The 19,687-nt window shown below is 42.7% G+C and overlaps 1 protein-coding gene across 6 annotated transcripts in view; it reads right to left on the bottom strand.

Moving 5' to 3' along the window:
• Positions 1-19,687, bottom strand: part of COL4A6 (collagen type IV alpha 6 chain) — a 173,224-nt gene that overhangs the window by 147,206 nt on the left and 6,331 nt on the right. The window lies entirely within an intron of this gene.

Genomic DNA, 19,687 nt, shown 5'->3' with positions numbered 1-19,687 from the left:
TTTGGAAGCTGCCTTATACAGTGGAACCTTGGGTTGTGGACGTAATCCATGACGGAGGCAGGTCCGCAACCCGCAGTGTTTGCATCCTGAAGCGCTGCGTCTGTGCAGGCATGATTTGGTGCTTCTGTGCATGTGCGAGCAGTGAAACCCGGAAGTAACCCATTCCGGAACTTCCGGGTTTCCCGCGGTCCACAACCTGAAAACATGTAACCTGAAGCGTCCGTAACATGAGGTATGACTGTACTGAATCAGAATTCTGATACCTTAGTATTGTCTGATACCACATACCTTAGTATTGTCACAGGGTGGAGAACCTTTTTTCATGGTCAGTCTTCCAGGGGCCGCATGCCAGAGGACAGAGACAAAAGTGGGTGTGGGCTAACCAGTGTAACCATTATCAATAACAGCTAAGATGCAGCTTCCCCACTGCAAGGCAATCTACCTCTATACAGTGGTACCTCAGGTTAAGAACTTAATTTGTTTTGGAGGTCCATTCTTAACCTGAAACTGCTCTTAGCCTGAGGTACCACTTTAGCTAATGGAGCCTCCCACTACCGCTGTGTGATTTCTGTTTTCATCCTGAAGCAAAGTTCTTAACCCGAGGTACTATTTCTGGGTTAGTGGTGTTTATAACCTGAAGCGTATGTAACCTGAGGTACCACTGTATATGTTGCAAGGACTGCATCCTTGCCCTGCTGTGGGTTTCCTGGACGCACCCAGCTTACCATTGTGGGAAACAGGATGCTGGACTGCATCCTGCAACCCTTGCTAGGTCTCTTTTGCTGTCCTTATGTGCCAACAATGAAAAAAAAAGTTGGAGAGAACTTATGGAGGTTTCCAGCTGGACAACAACAGTCTGAAACTTGGACGATGTTAATGGGAGATGCTTCCCACCCACACCACCAATATTGAGTCCCCAGGCTGTTTAAGATTACAGACTGAAGACTCTTTTGCCAAATTGGCAAAAAAAATGAGAGGGAAAGTCATAGTGTTTCTTAACAGTTACAAAATGAACAAATACAGCTGGTTGGTTGTGTGTGTGTGTGAGAGAGAGAGAGAGAGAGAGAGAGAGAGAGAGAGATCACATCCTGCATTCAGATTTGGGAACCCTCTCATCAGTCCTCCCTCTAGCATGGACAGCGGTCACAGATGGTGAGAGTTATTGTTCAACAACTTCTGGAGCGTCACAGGTTGAGGATGGTTGCTAGCCTATAACACCCAACTGTGGATCTTTATGTGCCCAAACAACTCCATCCGCACATAAGAGGGGGTGCCAACAATTACAGAAGTAAAAGAGGAACTAGGATATGTGTAGGCAGCAGGGAATATTTTGACATATGCAATCAGTACCTAAATAGTGTTACAGTGATATAGTTATGTCTGCTGAATGTATCAATTCCAGTAGAATTAAGACACACATTAACCATTTTTAAATGAAGTCCTTGGGTTGTGTTTTTTTTTAAAGTGGTTAAATGCAGTCAGTAAATGCAATAAAATATACATTAAATACAACATTCAGTCAGAGGCAGTCATGTTTCTGAGTGCAAGTTATGTTTTTAATCCTTATGGGACACTATTTTTTCTGAAAGATTACTGATTACAGAGCTGTATGTATACTTTTTAAAGTCAGGTATTATGCCTTTGCATACAAAATAAATGACAATAAAGTCACTACAGAAACATGCTATTCCTTTAAAAAAAAAACCCTCACAATTTGCAAGTCCACATCAAGTTTCTGATTAGGTTTTTCTGTGCCAAGTATAATTTCCACATGAGTCTCACATAAGCTCTTCAGTGTCATTCTGAACTTCTTTATTAGGTTGAAAAATGTACTAAAGTTCTCTCTGTCCTTTCCCAAAAATACACCCACAAGCTAAGAGAAAATTGAGGCTGTGGCAGACCAAATGGAAGATTTAACACAGATAAAGCAGGCGGGTCTTTCCTATGTTCCCAAAGGGCTTTTCCGCAATCCAGCAGGCCTAATTCATTAGCTGGATAAGACAGAAATGAAGCATTCATAGATTTCAAAGTACAGTACAGGGTGTCCCAAAATGGATGCTGTTGAATCCCCTCCCCGGGGAGAATAAAGACCATGCGGTTGAGAGGGGGTTGAAAAGGAACTGGGTGGAAAAGAAGCAACTATGAACCTAATCCCCCCACCAAGAAATTGTTAGAGGGATTTGGCTGCCCCCAGTAGCAAGTGGACCATAAGCCCCCCTGGTGGAACATCTGAGGCCACGTAAGTCTGAACAACAACTTCCTTAAGCCACCTTGAAGTAGTAGAAGTGGAGACCTTCTGCCCAGGTACAGTACCCCAAAATGAGATTAGCAGCACCTCCAATTTCTAGAGGGTTACTGTCCAAGTAAAATGGAAGGGCCCTGTGAATGTTCAATGCATATCCTACCCTGCTTCAGATCAGGGCAGAAGGACGGTAACACCACCTCCTGCACCCCATAGAAAAGAGAGTTCACCTTAGGAACAAATGATGGATCCAGTCAAAGGACCATGTTGTCCTAACAGAATATACACAACTAGGCACTGGATGAAAGATTCCCCAGCTCAGAAAGCCTGCAAGCCAACATAATCATCACCAGGAATGCTGTCTCAAGCATAAAAAAGCCCTTATTAAGACCTTCAGCAATTTTCAAGAACACCATGGAGGGGGGAAAGTTTTGGAAATTACTGTATTAGAAGGTCCTATGTTACCCTTTCTTCAGGCCTGACATCTCTCTAAAAACTTCTGCAGATGAAAACTTCTCTTTTGCCTTGTCTACTCATTGATCAAGCAGTCTGACCGTTTATCCATTTCTGCATACACTTACTTCCCTTACAGCTCAGGAAGAGAGAAAATAAGGGTCATGCTAGGGTATGTTTAGCCTGGAGAAAAGAAGATTAGAAGGAGACATGATAGCTGGCTTCAAATATCTGGAGGGCTGTCATGTGGAAGATGAAACAAACTGGTTCTCTGTTTCCTCAAAGGACAGAACTAAAAACGAATGGGCAGCAATTGCAGAGCAGCTTTTTTCCTTTTGGTGGTATATATATTCCAAGTGTTTGTTGCTATGAAGGAGAACTATTAAGTATATATGATTGTATTGACTGAAACATTTTGGTAATTTTTAATGCTACAGTCATTATTGCGGGCAGCTTTGTGCTCAACATTGTTGTTGGAAAAGTGGAATAGAGATACCAAATCAAAACAAATCTACTCAGACCCTTAATTTTTTTTTCAGAGGCTCCTTCTCAGGTCCCCTCTCTGAGGGAGGCTCGGAGAGTGATGTCTAGCTAATGGAGGCCTTTTCAGTTGCTCTCTCCAGAAAAGTCTCACTGGTGCCTTCACTGACATCGTTTTGGCACCAGGTAAAGACTTGCCTTTCCTCCCAGACTTTTGATGGACTGAGCCAATTTTGTTCTGCTGTTAGTGTGCTGCCAAAGCTTCCTTTTGTATACGGGTGTATGTGTGTGAATTGTAGGTGTTTGTATGAGAACGTTAATGTTTTATATAAATTTTTAATGATATAATGAATTTATGTTAATGTTTTTAAATGCAAGTCGCTTGGAAGACTTGGTAACAAGCAAATAATAAATCTAATTAACACAGTGTTTAAACTTTCTTTGCCTAGAGGCAGTTTCAGTGCATAGAGAGCGAGATGGACATTCCACATACAATGTAAGGACCATAGGCTATTTTAAGGCACAGTCATGCCCTGCAACTCGTAAAACAAGGACAGTTGCCAGATATGCTGACTGCCCCCCCCCCCATCCCTCTAGGCTATGTTCTTTCAGTAAAACTCCACCCTGATTGCAGGATAGAGTTAGTAATAATTTTATGGCATAATGACTCACCCACTTATTGTTTAATTAAATGCTTAATAGCTTGACAGTGCAAGCTTGCTGTCTTTTCCAAAAGCAAAGCGAGCAGCTGCTAGAATCTTGGAGATCTCACTGCAGATTGCTCCCTGTTGAGTTTCGATGTGGAACGACCAGAGACATGTCTCCACTCAGCTTTGAAGCTCATTGAGTGGTCTTGGATGATTCATGCTCCTTGCCTAATCTAACCTAGTAAAGGTTGCTGTGGAAAGAACACTGATCTAAGCATATTGGAGATAAGGACATACATAGGATAATTCTGTTCCAGAAGGCTGTCTGAATCCTGTTCCAGAAGGCTATCTTTGTATAACAAATCCAGGGGAAATGAAGCCTCTGGATGTTTTGCTCTATCCAGTTAGTATAATGGAACAAGGTGGACATAGGTTGCAGTTCTACGAGCTGAATGAGTACAGTGGTACCTCGGGTTAAGAACTTAATTCGTTCCAGAGGTCCGTTCTTAACCTGAAACTGTTCTTAACCTGAAGCACTACTTTAGCTAATGGGACCTCCCACTGCCACCGCACCGTCGGAGCACGATTTCTGTTCTCATCCTGAAGCAAAGTTCTTAACCTGAGGTAATATTTCTGGGTTAGCGGAGTCTGTAACCTGAAGCGTATGCAACCTGAGGTACCACTGTACTATATAATTTTTCAAGGGGTTGGTGGGAGGAGACATAGCTCATTAGCTTTGGATGTAGAAGGTTCCAGCTGCAGTCACTGGCATCTCCACTGAAAGGGATCTTGGGTACCAGGAGGGGGGTGTCACTGTCAATCATACAATGTATGTGCCCAGTTCTTACATTTACTGTATAACCCCATCTACAGATAGTTCTTCCCAGCAATTTGCACTAAGCATTGCCCTATAAGGCCTCCCTCCACAGTAAAAGAGGTGAAGAAAAGGATGTTTCATGGACAAAGGTTAACTAATACCGAACTAACTGGTCTTTACTGTGTGTTTTACAGAAAAACACACAGTAGAAAGAGAAAGAAATTTTGATGCGGAAAATGTGGTTTGATGGCCCTAAAATCCCTTTACATTAATGGGGCAGACAACTTTTCCAATTGCTTACTAGGTGGTATATCACTCCCACTAACAAACATAACTGAAAAATGTTGACTCAGAGACAAACTTTTTTCTCATCTTTGGTGGTCTGACCCTCAAACCCAAAGCTTTTGCAAAACGGTATTATTATAGGATTGAAATATCAAAGTTATATATGTAAGCAAGTGTATCTTGTTAGATTTTAATGCATAAGTTATTAAAATTGTTTTTGTACTTTTGGAAACACTTTGGAATCAATTGATGTAATCTGAAACTGCAGTACAACGTGCAAAAAATACAGGTCACAATGACTGTATAAATTACCCTTCAAATTAATAGTTATACAAAAGGCTCTAGTCTCCAATAGTCATTGGCATGCTTTGGGACAAGTAGAGTTCATCTGTTCTTAATGCTGGTAAAACTAGCAATTTTAAACCTGGGGCCCCTAATATGGCATTTGCGGGCACCCTGGCACCTAAAATAAAAAAATAAAAAAGCTCTTACTTTAACCTGAAAGTTAACCTGAAAGGGCTTATCACACATTTTGCTATTTCTCATCTGACTCATCAAAACATCCTGTGACTTGCCTGTGGGTAAGCAACATAAGTGATATGAACTGCATTAACAGAATTATATTTGACACACAGGGATAAGTGAATGAATGTCCAGGGAAATTAACATTGGCCTGGTTTACACATCACAGTAAGCCAGAGTATGGTTTATTATGATCGTGCAAATGTGTTAGCTCTTGAAGAGGAGAATGTACTACCCACTTTGCTCCTACCTGGGCCTTTTAGGTCAATGCAGGGAAGCAGTTCTGCCAATGTTTGGCTTAGCATTTCATACAAACCCAGGACCATGGTTAAGGTCTTTCCTGCTTAACTATGACCTGTAGCCACAGGATGAACTTTAGCTACAGAAGGTAATTAAAAGAGGAGAGACCTTAACCACAATCCTGGGTTCAGATGACATGTTAGCCAAAACTTGACTTGATGCTGTGCCATAGCAACGTAAGAAAAAACCCAGAGAGAAGTGAAGTGGTTGCTATCTCCTTGGGAGCCAGCACATGGGCCCTGTGCCATGGCCCTAAACCCTAACCATTTCTTTATATTCCACCTTTTTTCCAGAACTGCGACTTAAGGTGGCTCACAAAACACAGCTAAAAACATATAAAAGGTTAGAGCTGAAAAGTAATTAAGCTATAATAGAATTAAGTGTTGTAAAAACAAATCTATTAAAATGTAGATAGTAAAAACAGTCAGCTCCCAAAATCCTACTGGTGGAAGGACAACAAGGAGGGACCCAGTCTAGCTTCTCTAGGGACAGAGTTCCAAAATCTGGGAGCAGCCAGTAAGAAGACCCTTGTCTGTGTCCCCACCAAGCATGCCTGGGAGGGTGGCAGGACTGAGAGAAGGGCCTTCCCCAAATATCTCAGAGCTCATATGGGGAAACACAGTCTTTAAGATAGCCCGGACCTAGGCCATATACAGCTTTATTTATCATAACCAGCACTTTGAATTGTGCCCAGAAACAGACTGGTAGCCAGTGTAACTTTTATAATAAGGGAGTCATATGTTCCGTAAGACTAGCCCTGGTCAACAGTCTGGCTATGGCTCTTTCAGCTAGTTTCCCAACATTTTTCAAAGGTGGCCCTATGTTGAGTAATTCAAATAACCTGGGTCCCATAGTACATTGAAGACTGCCTGATTCTTGATTATCAATCACTGAGATCCAATCACTGAGGCCCCTTTGGTGGTCACCCACCCCCTTGAGATTCGATTAACCTTTGCCAGAGAGACTTTAATGTGGTTAGCCCTGCCCTGTCAGGTGATTTCCTGCCAGCAAGAGTCACCTCTGCCTTCTCTTAAATGTTTTGAAAACTGTATTGTTCAGACAGGCCTTTGGTATGTGAATTGGTTTTTTCTCTCTCTCTTTTTAACCAACCAGTATCCAATTTTTAAAAAATATTTTTAATGGATTCAATATTACAGGTAAGAAGAAGAAGAAACCAAGTCCAGTGGTACCTTGAGTTACAAATGCTTCAGGTTAAGGACTTTACCTCAGGACGAGAACAGAAATCGCGCCGTGGCAGCGCAGTGGCAATAGGAGGCCCCATTAGCTAAAGTGGTACCTCAGGTTAAGAACAGTTTCAGGTTAAGAAGGACCTCCAAAACAAATTAAGTTCTTAACCAAAGGTACCACTGTACAACAACGATAAACACAACCAGTATACATTGATGTTTTCATCACAATAGTATTTTTTAAAAACATTGCACATAAAAACCTTGTTTTTATGAAGGCGCAATGCATAAATATTTAAATAAATAAAGGCAAGCAATATATGGGAAGGAGAATAATCAAACGGTGATCAGCATGAACATGGCTGCTGTATATCTCTCTGTCTACTAGAGCACATATCAGTATAGCACACTTTTGAATTCTGAGAGATGCTGAAAGCTTACCAATCTAGAGTCAATACTGTATGCTCTGACAGAGCCCCTATTTTCTGGTAACTGACCCCAGTAAAACATTATAACTGCCTGTGCTTTTGGTAATACATATCATTCTGACTTCATTGTTTAAAACCTGCCTCTGCCAATCGTGTGGGGTGGGTGGATGTGGGTGTATCTGTAACTCAGGATAACACACATGCATCTGATAAAATGGATTGCATTATACAAAAGCTTATGATACAATCAATGTGCCTGTCTGCCACAAGAGATTCTTCGTTGGTTTTGCTGCAATACAGTAACAGGGCAAACCTTTGGAAATTGGTAAATTATTAAGCCCATGTTGACCCTCTATTGCTTTTGGAGAAGACTTTGGGGATTTACTATTGTTTACTATTGTTTTGTTACTTCTGCTCAAGTTACCAAAGATCAATTCTGGTGGTGCAAGTCAGCAATGTATAATAACCAAGAATACATCACGATTCCACAGGTGAGAACAAGCTAGGCAGGCAGTTTGCTTAGATGTGCTCACCTCTGGTAAACGATGCAGCAGAGTTGCATGCACACACACAAACTGAACCAAGCCAGATCAGCCTTTGTAAACCTTTGCATTCCAATAGAAGCCTCTTAAAAACTCCCAAGATTATACATTTGCTCTACGCCTGGTCACATCCAACAGGTAGATCGTGATCTACCAGTAGATCACTGGACGTCTGTGGTAGATCATTGGCTCACCTCAAAGAAGCTCAACAACTTTAACCTGAACCCCAAAGAAACAGGGCCTCCCCTCTTAAGAAAAGCTCAACAACTTTGACCTGAGCCCCCCAAAAGGGGGTAGATCACTGCCAGTTTTTAACTCTCAGTAGATTGCAGTCTCTTGGGAGTTAGCCACCCCTGCTCTATGCCAACCCCAACAAGTAGAAATTATAGCTGTCCTCAATTAAAGACAGCTTGGTTTATTAATTGTATGCATTTTAATTGATAAAATAACAGATTCTATCTGCAAAATTTTTGGGTGGGAAAATAAAGTGGTTTGAAGATAAATCTCTCCCCCAACTTTCCAAAATGAAAGAAAGAAAAAACCCTGTTATCCTATTAAGCAGGATGGAAAACTCACAATTCAGTGGTAGAATGTCTGCTATGAAGATCAATATTAGAACATCAGCAGCTATTAGCCCTAACGGCTATGTTCTATATGCACTTTTGGAGGCTGTAATGCCTCTGAATACAGTGGTACCTCGGGTTACAGACGCTTCAGGTTACAGACTCAGAAATAGTACCTCGAGTTAAAAACTTTGCTTCAGGATGAGAACAGAAATCGTGCAGCGGCGGTGTGGTGGCAGCAGGAGGCCCCATTAGCCAAAGTGGTACCTCTGGTTAAGAACAGTTTCAGGTTAAGAACGGATCTCCAGAAAGAATTAAGTTCTTAACCCGAGGTACCACTGTATTAGTTGTGAGGAATCACAGCTGGAGAAAGTGCTGTTGCACTCAGGCCCTGCTTGCAGTCTCCCCATGGGTTGGCCAGTGTGAGAACAGGTTAGGGTTCAGGCTCCAGGTTCAATCCCCAATATCGCCAGGTAGGGCTGAGGAAGCAACCCTGCCTGAAATCCCAGAGAGCTGCTGCCAGTAAGTGCAGACAATATAGGGCTAGATAGCCCAATGCTCTGACTTGGTATAAGGCAGCTTCCTATCCTAGTCAACCCAAATGCCTCTAGGCAATTAATTCAAAAACTGCTTATCGGACTAAGCACCGCAGCCAAACCAGAGGGCTTGCGTTGCCATATGGGAGAGCAAGAATTTATAAACATCAGCTGAAAATAAAAGCAGGCAGAATTCCAGGCTAATTGCCTGGCCTACATTTAACCTACAAGATTAAAGTGCTTCCTGCAATTTGTGGCCTGCAGAGAGTGATCTAGATGGGGCACTAGCAACCAGAGAAGCATTAGTCCACGCATTAGCCGTTCGTGATGCTGTTCATAGGCAAAAAAAATTTCTCATCTCTGCATAGTATTGCCCAGGCTTCCTCAACCTCGGCCCTCCAGATGTTTTGAGACTGACCACTGGTCCTGCTAGCTCAGGATCATGGGAGTTGTAGGCCAAAAACATCTGGAGGGCCGAGGTTGAGGAAGCCTGGTATTGCCAGAGAAAATAAGGCATTGAGAGTTTTACATCAGGAATACAGCATGGTTGTAGCTGTGATGTAGCTGTGATTAAATAAAGATATCCCTTATGTTCTATGGCAGGGGTTCCCAAACTGTGGTCCATGGACCACCAGTGGTGAGATTCATTCTGATGGTCCCCACCCTGCAAACATCTGCTCCCTAAAGCAATTATTCACTCAGTCTAATGGTAGGACTGGACCTGATATAACATCGCTTGAGAACCTACAATTTCTGTGTCAGCATCACTACAACTTGTCCTTCCCTCTGCACAGAAGTGACACAGCAAAACCAGCAAATCTGCCATGAAGAGCAGCTACACATAAACAGCTTCCATGTGGCTTGCAAATCAAGAAGCCAAGATGACTGCTTGTTTGAAGTCGATCTTACCAGAGCCTGGATTTCCTTTTCAAAAGATAAAGATCCCCCTGTTTGTTTTGCCAGAGTAATAAAAAGAAGGAAAACAATGAAGAGGATAAGCTGGAACTCTCCAGGAGATGCTCAAGATATATTCGCACTGATGTAATCTCCAAAACCCATCCATCACACCATCTACTCATTAATCCTCAGCAACTATTTGCCAGTCACCTCTGGACTTTGGGCAAATGACTCTTCCTTAATGCCAGGGCAAATATATTTAATTCCACGCCGACCTCTTCCTGTCCTGCTTGACCTTAGGGATGTTTTCAAGAGTTAAAACCGGAGCCAACAGATTTAATGCTGAACTCAGTAAGAGGAAAGCCCACGGAAGGCAATCAAACTTCAGCTGCTTGCCTTTGCAAACTTGCTAAAGGTGTCAACTGTGACTCTCCCTGCTTAAATCACACACACTTTCTGTGGCTTCCAAGGAGGCAATGAAGCCCCTGATATCACTGGATTGATACCACTGATATTTTCCTTTAGCAACACAGCAAACTCTGTATGGACAGAAGCTCACCCCCCACACTCCAAGAGCTGCTCCAAACCTTATCCTGATCCTTGCTTTGATTCCTCCATTATTTCCTTGTGTCCTAAGGTCAAATGCAAAAGCGCAGAGTCACTTCTACTTAAATTTCAGGAAGTTGCATCCCTGATAGAGGGCTTATCATATTACTTTTGAACTAATATGTGCTCCTCTTGAGTCCTCTGGAGCGGGGTATCTCTACTGTCCTTTCTCCTGATAGACTGTAGCAAAGCTAGAGGAGCAGAGGTCATAGATTGGGAAGTATCAGCATATGCAAGAAGAGGAAAAGCCATGAACAGCACTGACACTAAGGCTGTGAAGTACAGTGGTACCTCGGGTTAAGAACTTAATTCGTTCTGGAGGTCCGTTCTTAACCTGAAACTGTTCTTAACCTGAAGACCACTTTAGCTAATGGGGCCACCTCCTGCTGCTGCTGCTGTGCCGCCACTGCATGATTTCTGTTCTCATCCTGAAGCAAAGTTCTTAACCCGAGGTACAATTTCTGGGTTAGCGGAGTCTGTAACCTAAAGCATCTGTAACCTGAAGCGTATGTAACCTGAGGTACCACTGTACAGTATGTCCACAGAGAAACATAGCCCTTTTGCCTACGTTAGGAAAGGGGAACCGCCTCTGTATACAGGTATGTGCTACTGGACTCCCAACTCCCATCAGTCCCTACTGGTATGGGGGGAAGCAGGCTTCCCAACCCTGACCTACATCCAACATGATTTCAAATGAAATACAGTGGTGCCCCGAAAGACGAATGTCTCGCAAAACGAAAAACGCGCAAGACGAAAGCGTTTTTCGGTTTTTGCATCGCTTCGCAAGACGAAAACATCTTGCGAGTTTGTTCACTTTTTTCCTAAAGCCGCTTGAAGAGGCGGAGTTGTGACGGACCGTGCTTCGCAAGACGAAAAACATCGCAAGACGAAAAGACTCACGGAACAAATTATTTTCGTCTTGTGAGGCACCACTGTACGTTTTTGTCAAGCAATTTCCACTTAAGAGAGGCTGGGGGTGGGGAGATAGCTGGGCCAATGTGACCCCCAGTAGAGAGGAGTGATCCAGTGAAGAGCTAGAAAGGAGGAGCTGAAGCTTGCTCTGCAAGGAAGCTAAATAATATTTCTGGGCTCTTATCAACTTGTTTAAGATAAATTGAAATGTGTGGTTAAGTAGGAAGAGGGTGAGGAATTGTTTTTTGTATAATGTGGTGTTTGTTACAATTGCCTGATATCTACAGCGCTATCCTGGGGGATTAATGTGGTTTGCCAAGAAGCAACTTCCAGCACCATGGCAGATTACAGGAATGTAATCTGGACTGGCTAGCTAAAAAGTCTTCAAGCAAGAATTGTCTAATTGTATTTTTAGACTCAGGGAGGCTATTGTATTATCCATGTGCTAAACAGATTACAGTACTTGTGCATTTAGCTCCTGTCCATCAATTACTGCATTCTTCTGTACAATTATGGTTCCAAACAAAGAAAAAATGTTCACATTAACTATCTGCAAGCTTTATTCCACCTAAACCCCCATTGGACCTGCACAGATAGAAGTCACATCAACAGCCAGCTTGAAATTGAGCCAATAACTCCATCAATTTATATTTAAGTATAAAATCACAATCAGACAAAAAGGGAAATCCACCAGTCAGTATCCTTGTGAATATTCTTCTGTTTGAGCAAAGGTAATAAGCACAATCATAGGACCAGGTCTGATTTCACAATCACAATCACTTGCTTTATCAAAAAACAAACATCAAGGGCTCACAGCTATCTTGAATTCAAGTTTAAACAGTTCTCTAGTTAGGGAGGGGAGAGGGAGAGATAAATTGTGTCATTTTTTCCAAATACCCCAACCTTTTACTGGAAAAAAACCACACATGCATTATCCTGTGACTAGTGACCAGGAAAGTTTGAGACACAAGTTGGACAATGGTTACAACTCAGGCCGGATTGTTCTTGGCAGTTTGAATGGAAAGCTACCATAGCAAACATGGCCATTGAGATCTTTCCTTATCAGCAGATAATTTTCACCAAAAAGATGCTGAAATTCTATTTCTTTGGGTGGGGGAGGGATCAGTAGAGCAGAGAAAGAGAGATATGAAACACTCTGGGGTAGCTCCACGGAAACCAATGAATGGGGCTATTTCTATGAAGCATGTGGTTTGCAGCCAGGCAGTGGTGATTTCATGCTTTGGGGAGGAGGTGCCTTCCATTAATGGCCACTCTCCTCCACACCACACTTGCCAATACAGTGGATGCTTGGGTTGCGAATGTGATCCGTGTGGGAAGCACGTTCGCAACCCACAGCATCTGCAACCTGCAGCATCGTGTCTGTTCAGGTTGCGATTCAGTGCTTCTGCGCATGTGCAAAGCGCAATTTAGCACTTCTGTGCATGCACAAGCGCCAAAACCTGGAAGTAACCCATTCCGGTACTTCTGGGTTTGGCGTGGTGCGCAACTCGAAATTGCACAACCCGAAGCGTCTGTAACCCAAGGTATGACTATGGGGAAGGGCCACAAGATCTGATTTGCATGCAGAATGCCCCAGGCTCAATCCCTGACATCTCCAGAGAGGGCTGGGAAAATAAGGCTGTTTCTGAAACCCTGGAGAGCCACTGCCACTCACTGTACACAATACTGAGTTAGCTGGATCAACAGTCTGACTTCCTGACAAGGCGGCTTCCTGTGTAGGAGTAACTTATGGGGAAAGACCATAGCTCAGTGGTAGGGCACACGTTTTGCAGTGCAGAAGCTCCCAGGTTCAATCCCAGGCCTCTCCGAGTAAGGCTAATGTTGCAGGGCCCCTTTTGGAAAACCCTACAGAACCACTACCAGCCATAGCAGCAAAAGAAAAACATCTTGCACTGTGGCATCTTATCCATCCTGTTCCTGTATTTTTATGTTGGGAACTGCCCTGTGATCTTCGGATGATGGGTGGCATACAAATAAAAGAAAATGGTGAATAATATTAGACAGGGCTTGGAGTGAGTAGGATATATAATATGCCTCAGCTGGAATGTACTTCTACATTAAAAATAATCATCTCCCTTCTATCTCAATCAACATTTACAAGTCAGTAAAGCATTCCAGTTTCATTCTATGTGAAAATGCTTTAATTGGATCACTGATCCACAGGGAATAGGGTACTCCATAAACCATTACCTGTGAAAGCTCTTGACATCATAAAATGTAGGTGACACTGCCCATTTTATAACACACAGACTTTTCCAACTCTCTAAAAATGCTTTCACATTATGGTTTAAAACATTTGGTCTTCTGAAATATTTATTCATTCATTAATTATATCCCATTCATTCTCCCAAAATACTTTGAATGAAGCCTCCAAAGTAGATGCCTCAGACTTTATCTAGAGGGACTTTACAATATCCACCTCTCAGATGAAACAGCCTGGCCCAAGATAGGCATACCTAATTAGGCCAAATAAAATCTGTGGGTTCAGGCATGCTTAATCTGCATGGAATGGCTGAACAACAATCAACACTCCCTCCTTTCTTTAGTCTAGCAGGGCAAGGAGAAAATGCAGCTGACTTGATAATTGAGTGCCTATTTGCTCTAAAGCACTGTGAAAACCAGAGTCAGCTCTTGACTTCACCACAGGTTAACTCACAGTCCTGATGAAAATCTACCCTTGCATCCCATTGGGATTTCTGCCCCACACTTTTTGCTGCCTACAAGTGTGGCACTTGCACTCAACACTTGCACCTGCATAGTACAGTGGTATTTTCCTCTCTTGCACCTGTCAGATGGTCAGCAGGAGAGTGAGCATGTGAGCAGCACATCCAGGCTCAGAGGAGGAAGAAGAGGTGATGTGGTGGAGAAGCTGCCACCATGGTCATGGCTCACCCAGCCCCTGCCAGCAGCCTCTAGAGAGTTGCAGGGCAGGGGTGGGAAGTATTTTCTACTTCACCTCAGGCAGCAAAATGTCTTGGGCTGGCAACGCTTGGACTCCAACACCACCCAAAGCAGAAACAGGTGTTTCATCTGTTTCAAACCATGTGTTTAATTTCACACATCGTTTGGCCCTACACTTCAAAGCATAATTCATTTGGTAGGTATTTTTATTTTGCTTCTGATTCAGGGAATACTGGCTTTATGTTTCCTTAGTTTTATGAAGTCATAAGGATAGGAACTTTGGTATATATAGCTCCACCAGTTTGTTAAAGTAGCAAGTAAAGGGCTGAGAAAGAATAATTGCAGTATATACTTGACACCATGCAATACCTAGTCCATCAACTGGATCTTTTATTTTGAAATTTTGCTTTTGAGTGATGTGGCAGTGGTGCACATACAGAAGCATACTTCGGGTTATTTTGTTTTTTAATTGCAATTATAATTGAGAATTAAATGCTTAATTGCTCAATGATTAACCGAAAGGGAAAAAACTAGAGAACCTAGGAATAAATGTTTTAGTTTCTACGACTTCTTAAATTCGTGAACGTTTCTTTAATTGTTGGTTCTGATCCTGGAAATAGAATTTTGCAGTTCTAGCGCCACTTCTGTAGGTGCCACACCTGTTCTTTCAAAGGCAGTCTATTGATCTCACATTATCTAAGCTTCATAGCATGCTGTCAGCCTCTTATGCCATTTGACAAAAGAAGTGATCACGTGGCACACCAGTTCCCAGATCTTCCATTTTTGAGGTCAGGAGGGAGATGACAAAGTTCATTTTACAATGGAAGCCAAACAACTACAAAAGGATCTAGAAGCATGACAATGACAAAACCCAAAGAGTGCTTGCATTCCTAGAGCAGCCTTCCCCAACCTGGTGCCCCCCAGAAGTTATTGGACTACAACTCCCATCAGCTACAAACAACATGGCAAATGTTAAAGGACGAGGGGAGCTGTAGTCCAACAACATTTGGAGGAAACCCAGTTTGTTAAGGCGACCATGAAGGAAGCCAGGCTGCCCTAAAAAATGCAGGTTAATGGTGGAAGAAACCCAGCTCAGACATCACCGCTTAATTTTCAAAACATTAAGCAAATAAATAAATAAATAGCAACTCCTGATACATCTGTATGGAACTCCAATACTGGCAGTTTTATTGTCACATATTCAATTCATATTATCTTAATTTTTATCTTTTTAAAATAGTTATTTGGGTTTTATCATACATCACTGATAAGGTGTTTTTTAATGCTGCTGCTATTTGGATTACTCTCTACAACCAGGTGGAAATTATCAAAAGTGTGGCATCGGTCAATGACAGAGCAGCTGAGAAGGTCTCAGGTTCAATCGCTGGAAGTATCTTAAGGGCTGGGAATGTACCCTGTCTGAAACCCTGGAGAACCACTTCCAGTTAGTGTAGACAGTACCAAATTGAGCGGACCAATGGTCTGTGTACAAAGCTTCCTCCTATGTACAGACAACCCCATGTCCTTCCTTCTAAAATAATATTTATATCTCATGTTTCCATGAATCATGTAGGTAACACTAATATAGCTCAGGGTCACAGAACCTGAATTATCACCTATTCCCATCCCAATTAAAGTCATACCAACACCACATAACCACAGCCTAAAACAGAGAGATATCTTATATTCCCTCCAGATGTTCCTGGACCACAACTTCATTTGTGTTGGCTAGGGTTGATGGGTGTTGGGAGTCCAGCAACATCTGGAGGGCCACTAGTTCTCATCCAAAATATTCCATGGGAAAAGGATCACATTTCATTAAAAGGCCTGTGAGAATTAATTGCACGCAAGGCAGAGAGCTTAAAAGCTCCTTTTGCACAGGGGTTTTTTCCCTAGTGCAGGAAGAGTTTTCAAGCTTTCTGTCTTGCTTACTGGGCTCTGGGATGCTCTCATGCACTATTGACACCTCTCTGCCTTGCTTAGGGTGGGGTAAGAACAGCATGGTGTGCCAGCTCCATAAGGTAAGGACAGTCACACAGAGGTGGAACATAACCCTGCACAAGACCTGATTGTACTGCACCTCTTTTTCTCTAGCCAAGAAAACCCTCACACACATGCTCCCCTCCCCTGCAAAAAAAAAACCACAAAAAACTATTGTTAAGTTTTGTTGAAGTTATCAACAAAATGTCTCTTTCCCTGTAACCAACTTGCATACAGCTCAGTGCCTATTTGCTTTTAGCTAAGGTCAATGAACTCCTTAATCCTGCTCCTTCCTCCATCTTATACTGATCTACTGCCAAATGCTTAAAATTTGGTACTGTTCAATTTGTCTAAGCAAATAATTATAAAATACAAGGGTTTTAAATCAGGAAGCTGCAACTAACAGTTCAGAAGTTATCAGCATTAGCCTAATCTAATGGCAGGGTTCCAATATACACAAATGCCTTTAAGCAACCTATTTTAGTACCACTGACACCTACTATAGATGGCTTGAACTCTAATAGATGAGTCCAAGAACAATTTAAATATCTATCTACTCTATTTATTGCAGGCATTCACATTCTGTTTTCTTCCCCGCTCACCATAGAACTCAATGCAGCACCTACAGCAGGTAGGGAACCTTTCTCAGGACAAAGGTGGGGCAGTGATGAGTGGAGTCAAAAGTGGGTGGGCCAATGAATGCAAAGAGGTGAGTTTTTCTACTTGCAAGCAAGAGGCATTCTCAGAGTTCAGGAACACATTCTAGCCAGGAAGAAACATTCAATGTGAAGCAAAGCCAGCGATGGCAGCCTAGGAAAGTTCTATAGGCTAGACAGAAAGGTCTGGAGGAGAGCGGTTTTGGTCTATAAAGGCTCCAAGCAGGTTCTCTGCCTAGGCCCAGATCCAGATGTGTTTAGCTTCAGTGAGATTGCTCCATAATCTGCTTCCAGGCTACACATACCCTGGAGTGCACACAGCTCAAAGGTGGATCACAGGTATGCTCACAACATACTCATGCAACATGCATGCATAGCACACTCATGTAGTCTTCCTATGCGGAACTGGCATTTGTGAATGAAGCTTATCACACATGATGCAGCTCTGGTATAGTTCGAGCATGAAAATAACAAATCATTCCATGCTTGCTCTATACCCAGAGCCACAAATGGATGCTTTGGTCTCAGTCTCACTTACGCCACACCAACAAATCAGGCATTGGTCCAGGCCCTACCATTAGACATAGCGAAGCAGACTGCTCATGCTGCAGATGCTGAGAGGTGGCAATGAGGTATGGGAGGGAAGGGTTGTGTATGCCACATGCCATGCTTTGTTGTCACTAGAGCTAGCCAGCGGCTCTGAGATTCAGTAGAGGACACTGCCCTATCATAGCAAGATTCAACTGCTGCTCCACTTAGCTTTGTACAAATAATGGGTGTGGTGGTTGGAAACCATATTATCCTCCACCTCAGGTAGAGAAATGTTTTGGGCCAGTCCATTGTAACTCTGTACTGCTAACAGAGACGAGCAGCAAGTCTCCTGGGTTTCAGACAGGAGTCTCACCCAGCCCTGCCTGAAGATGCTGGACATTCTGCATACAAAGCAGATAATTCTTGAGCTATGGCCTTTCTCTAATTCCAGCAACTGAGCCTGAGGCATTTTGTATGCAACTATGTTCTGCCATTGAGATACAGCCTCTTTTTCCATCCTTGCAAGGATCTGTCTTTTTGTAGCCATTTTTAACAGTATCTACTTCTTTTTTAAAAAATAAGCATTTTCAAGGGTGTGCATGTGATACAGAAAAGCTAAGCTCCCTCTTTCACTCAGCTATGCCCCACAATTCTGCAAAGTTCTTTCTTTTAACAACATATTCATATTTTCTCCTTTAGGTATTAAACTGACCCAACCAGAAGCTGCTTTAGACCTGGTATGGTCCATTGTAGCAAACCACAAGGACTAGGGGAAGAAGGTACCGCTATGAGGCCCGAGGAAAGAAAAAACACACAATAAGGACAAGCTTCATACTTTGTATACATACTGTCCCATGATTAACGCTCACCATCTCCAGTTAAAACAGGAGTGGGGAATTTTTCTTAGCCCAAGGGCCACATTCGCTTTCCATGGGCCAAAAGCAGGTGGAGCACCAAATGTAAATTTTACCTTTGTCCAATAGGAGAGTTTCCACATACACACTTGCACACTCCATCCATGCAAGCAAAAAGGACTTATCAGAGTTCAAGGAAACATTCCAAGCTAGCAAAGATAATACAGTGGTACCTTGGGTTACAAACACTTTGGGTTACATCTCCGCCTCGGGTAGTAGTACCACCTCGGGTTAAGAACTTTACCTCAGGATGAGAACAGAAATCGTGCGCCGGCTAAAGTGGTACCTCAGGTTAAGAATGGATCTCCGGAACGAATTAAGTTCGTAACCAGAGGTACCACTAATAATGCTTGAGGCGCAGAGCAGTGTGGCCTATAGCAAATTCAAAGAAAGGCATGGAGGGTCACATTTGGCCTCTGGGCCTGAGCTTTCTCAGCCTGAATGAAAATGACTGCACCCAACAGTAATCTTGGAGATCCAGTGCCAATCCAAGGGAACAATAGTGGGCTAGATAATGCCTACTTCATATTTGTTGGACTACAACTCCCATCATCCCTGACCACCGGCAATGCTGGTAGGGGCTGATGAGAGTCTAAAAAAGATGTGGAGGCACAATGCTGGCCACTCCTCTGATACATGGATCAATGACTCAGTAGCACATCTATTCATCTATCTATCACTTTCAACAGATTTTTCATCACATAGTGATGAAAAATATAACAGGAAAGTACAACAGGAGCTTTGCCATCTTTCCCTATTACATTTGTATCACCATGAAGCTACAAGTGCTGAATTAGGGCTAGTGTCACAGCTAAGAATTGCCAAATGAGGAAAAACCAAAACAGAGCAGCCCCACAAGATGACTCACGGGCCTTTAACACAGGTTCAAACTGCTCTTCAGAAATTACTGACTTGAATACAGAATGCCAGTTAGTTTGGCTATGCTTGAAAACAAAAATAATATAGTAGGAGAAATAAGCCACAGTACTTTATTTGTTCCAGTCAAAATGAACTCACTCAGGAACAAGCTGCATTGCAATCAGTGGCTATTAGCCATGATTGCTATGCTCTGCCTCCACAGTCAAAATCAGTAATGCTTCTGAATACCAGTTGCTGGAAACTGGTCTCATGTACTTGGCTCCAGCTTGTGGGTTTCTCACAGGCATCTGTCTGGTTGGCCACTGTGAGAATAGGATGCTAGATTAGATGGGCCATTGGCCTGATCCCACAGGGCTCTTTTTACTGAGATTTACTTCCTGGAAAGAAC

Source organism: Podarcis gaigeae (genome assembly GCF_964106915.1).
Source record: "Podarcis gaigeae genome assembly, chromosome: Z".
Classification (NCBI taxonomy): Eukaryota; Metazoa; Chordata; class Lepidosauria; order Squamata; family Lacertidae; genus Podarcis; species Podarcis gaigeae.
Note: the sequence above shows the minus strand (reverse complement) of the source record. Positions and strands in the feature narration are given on the sequence as shown.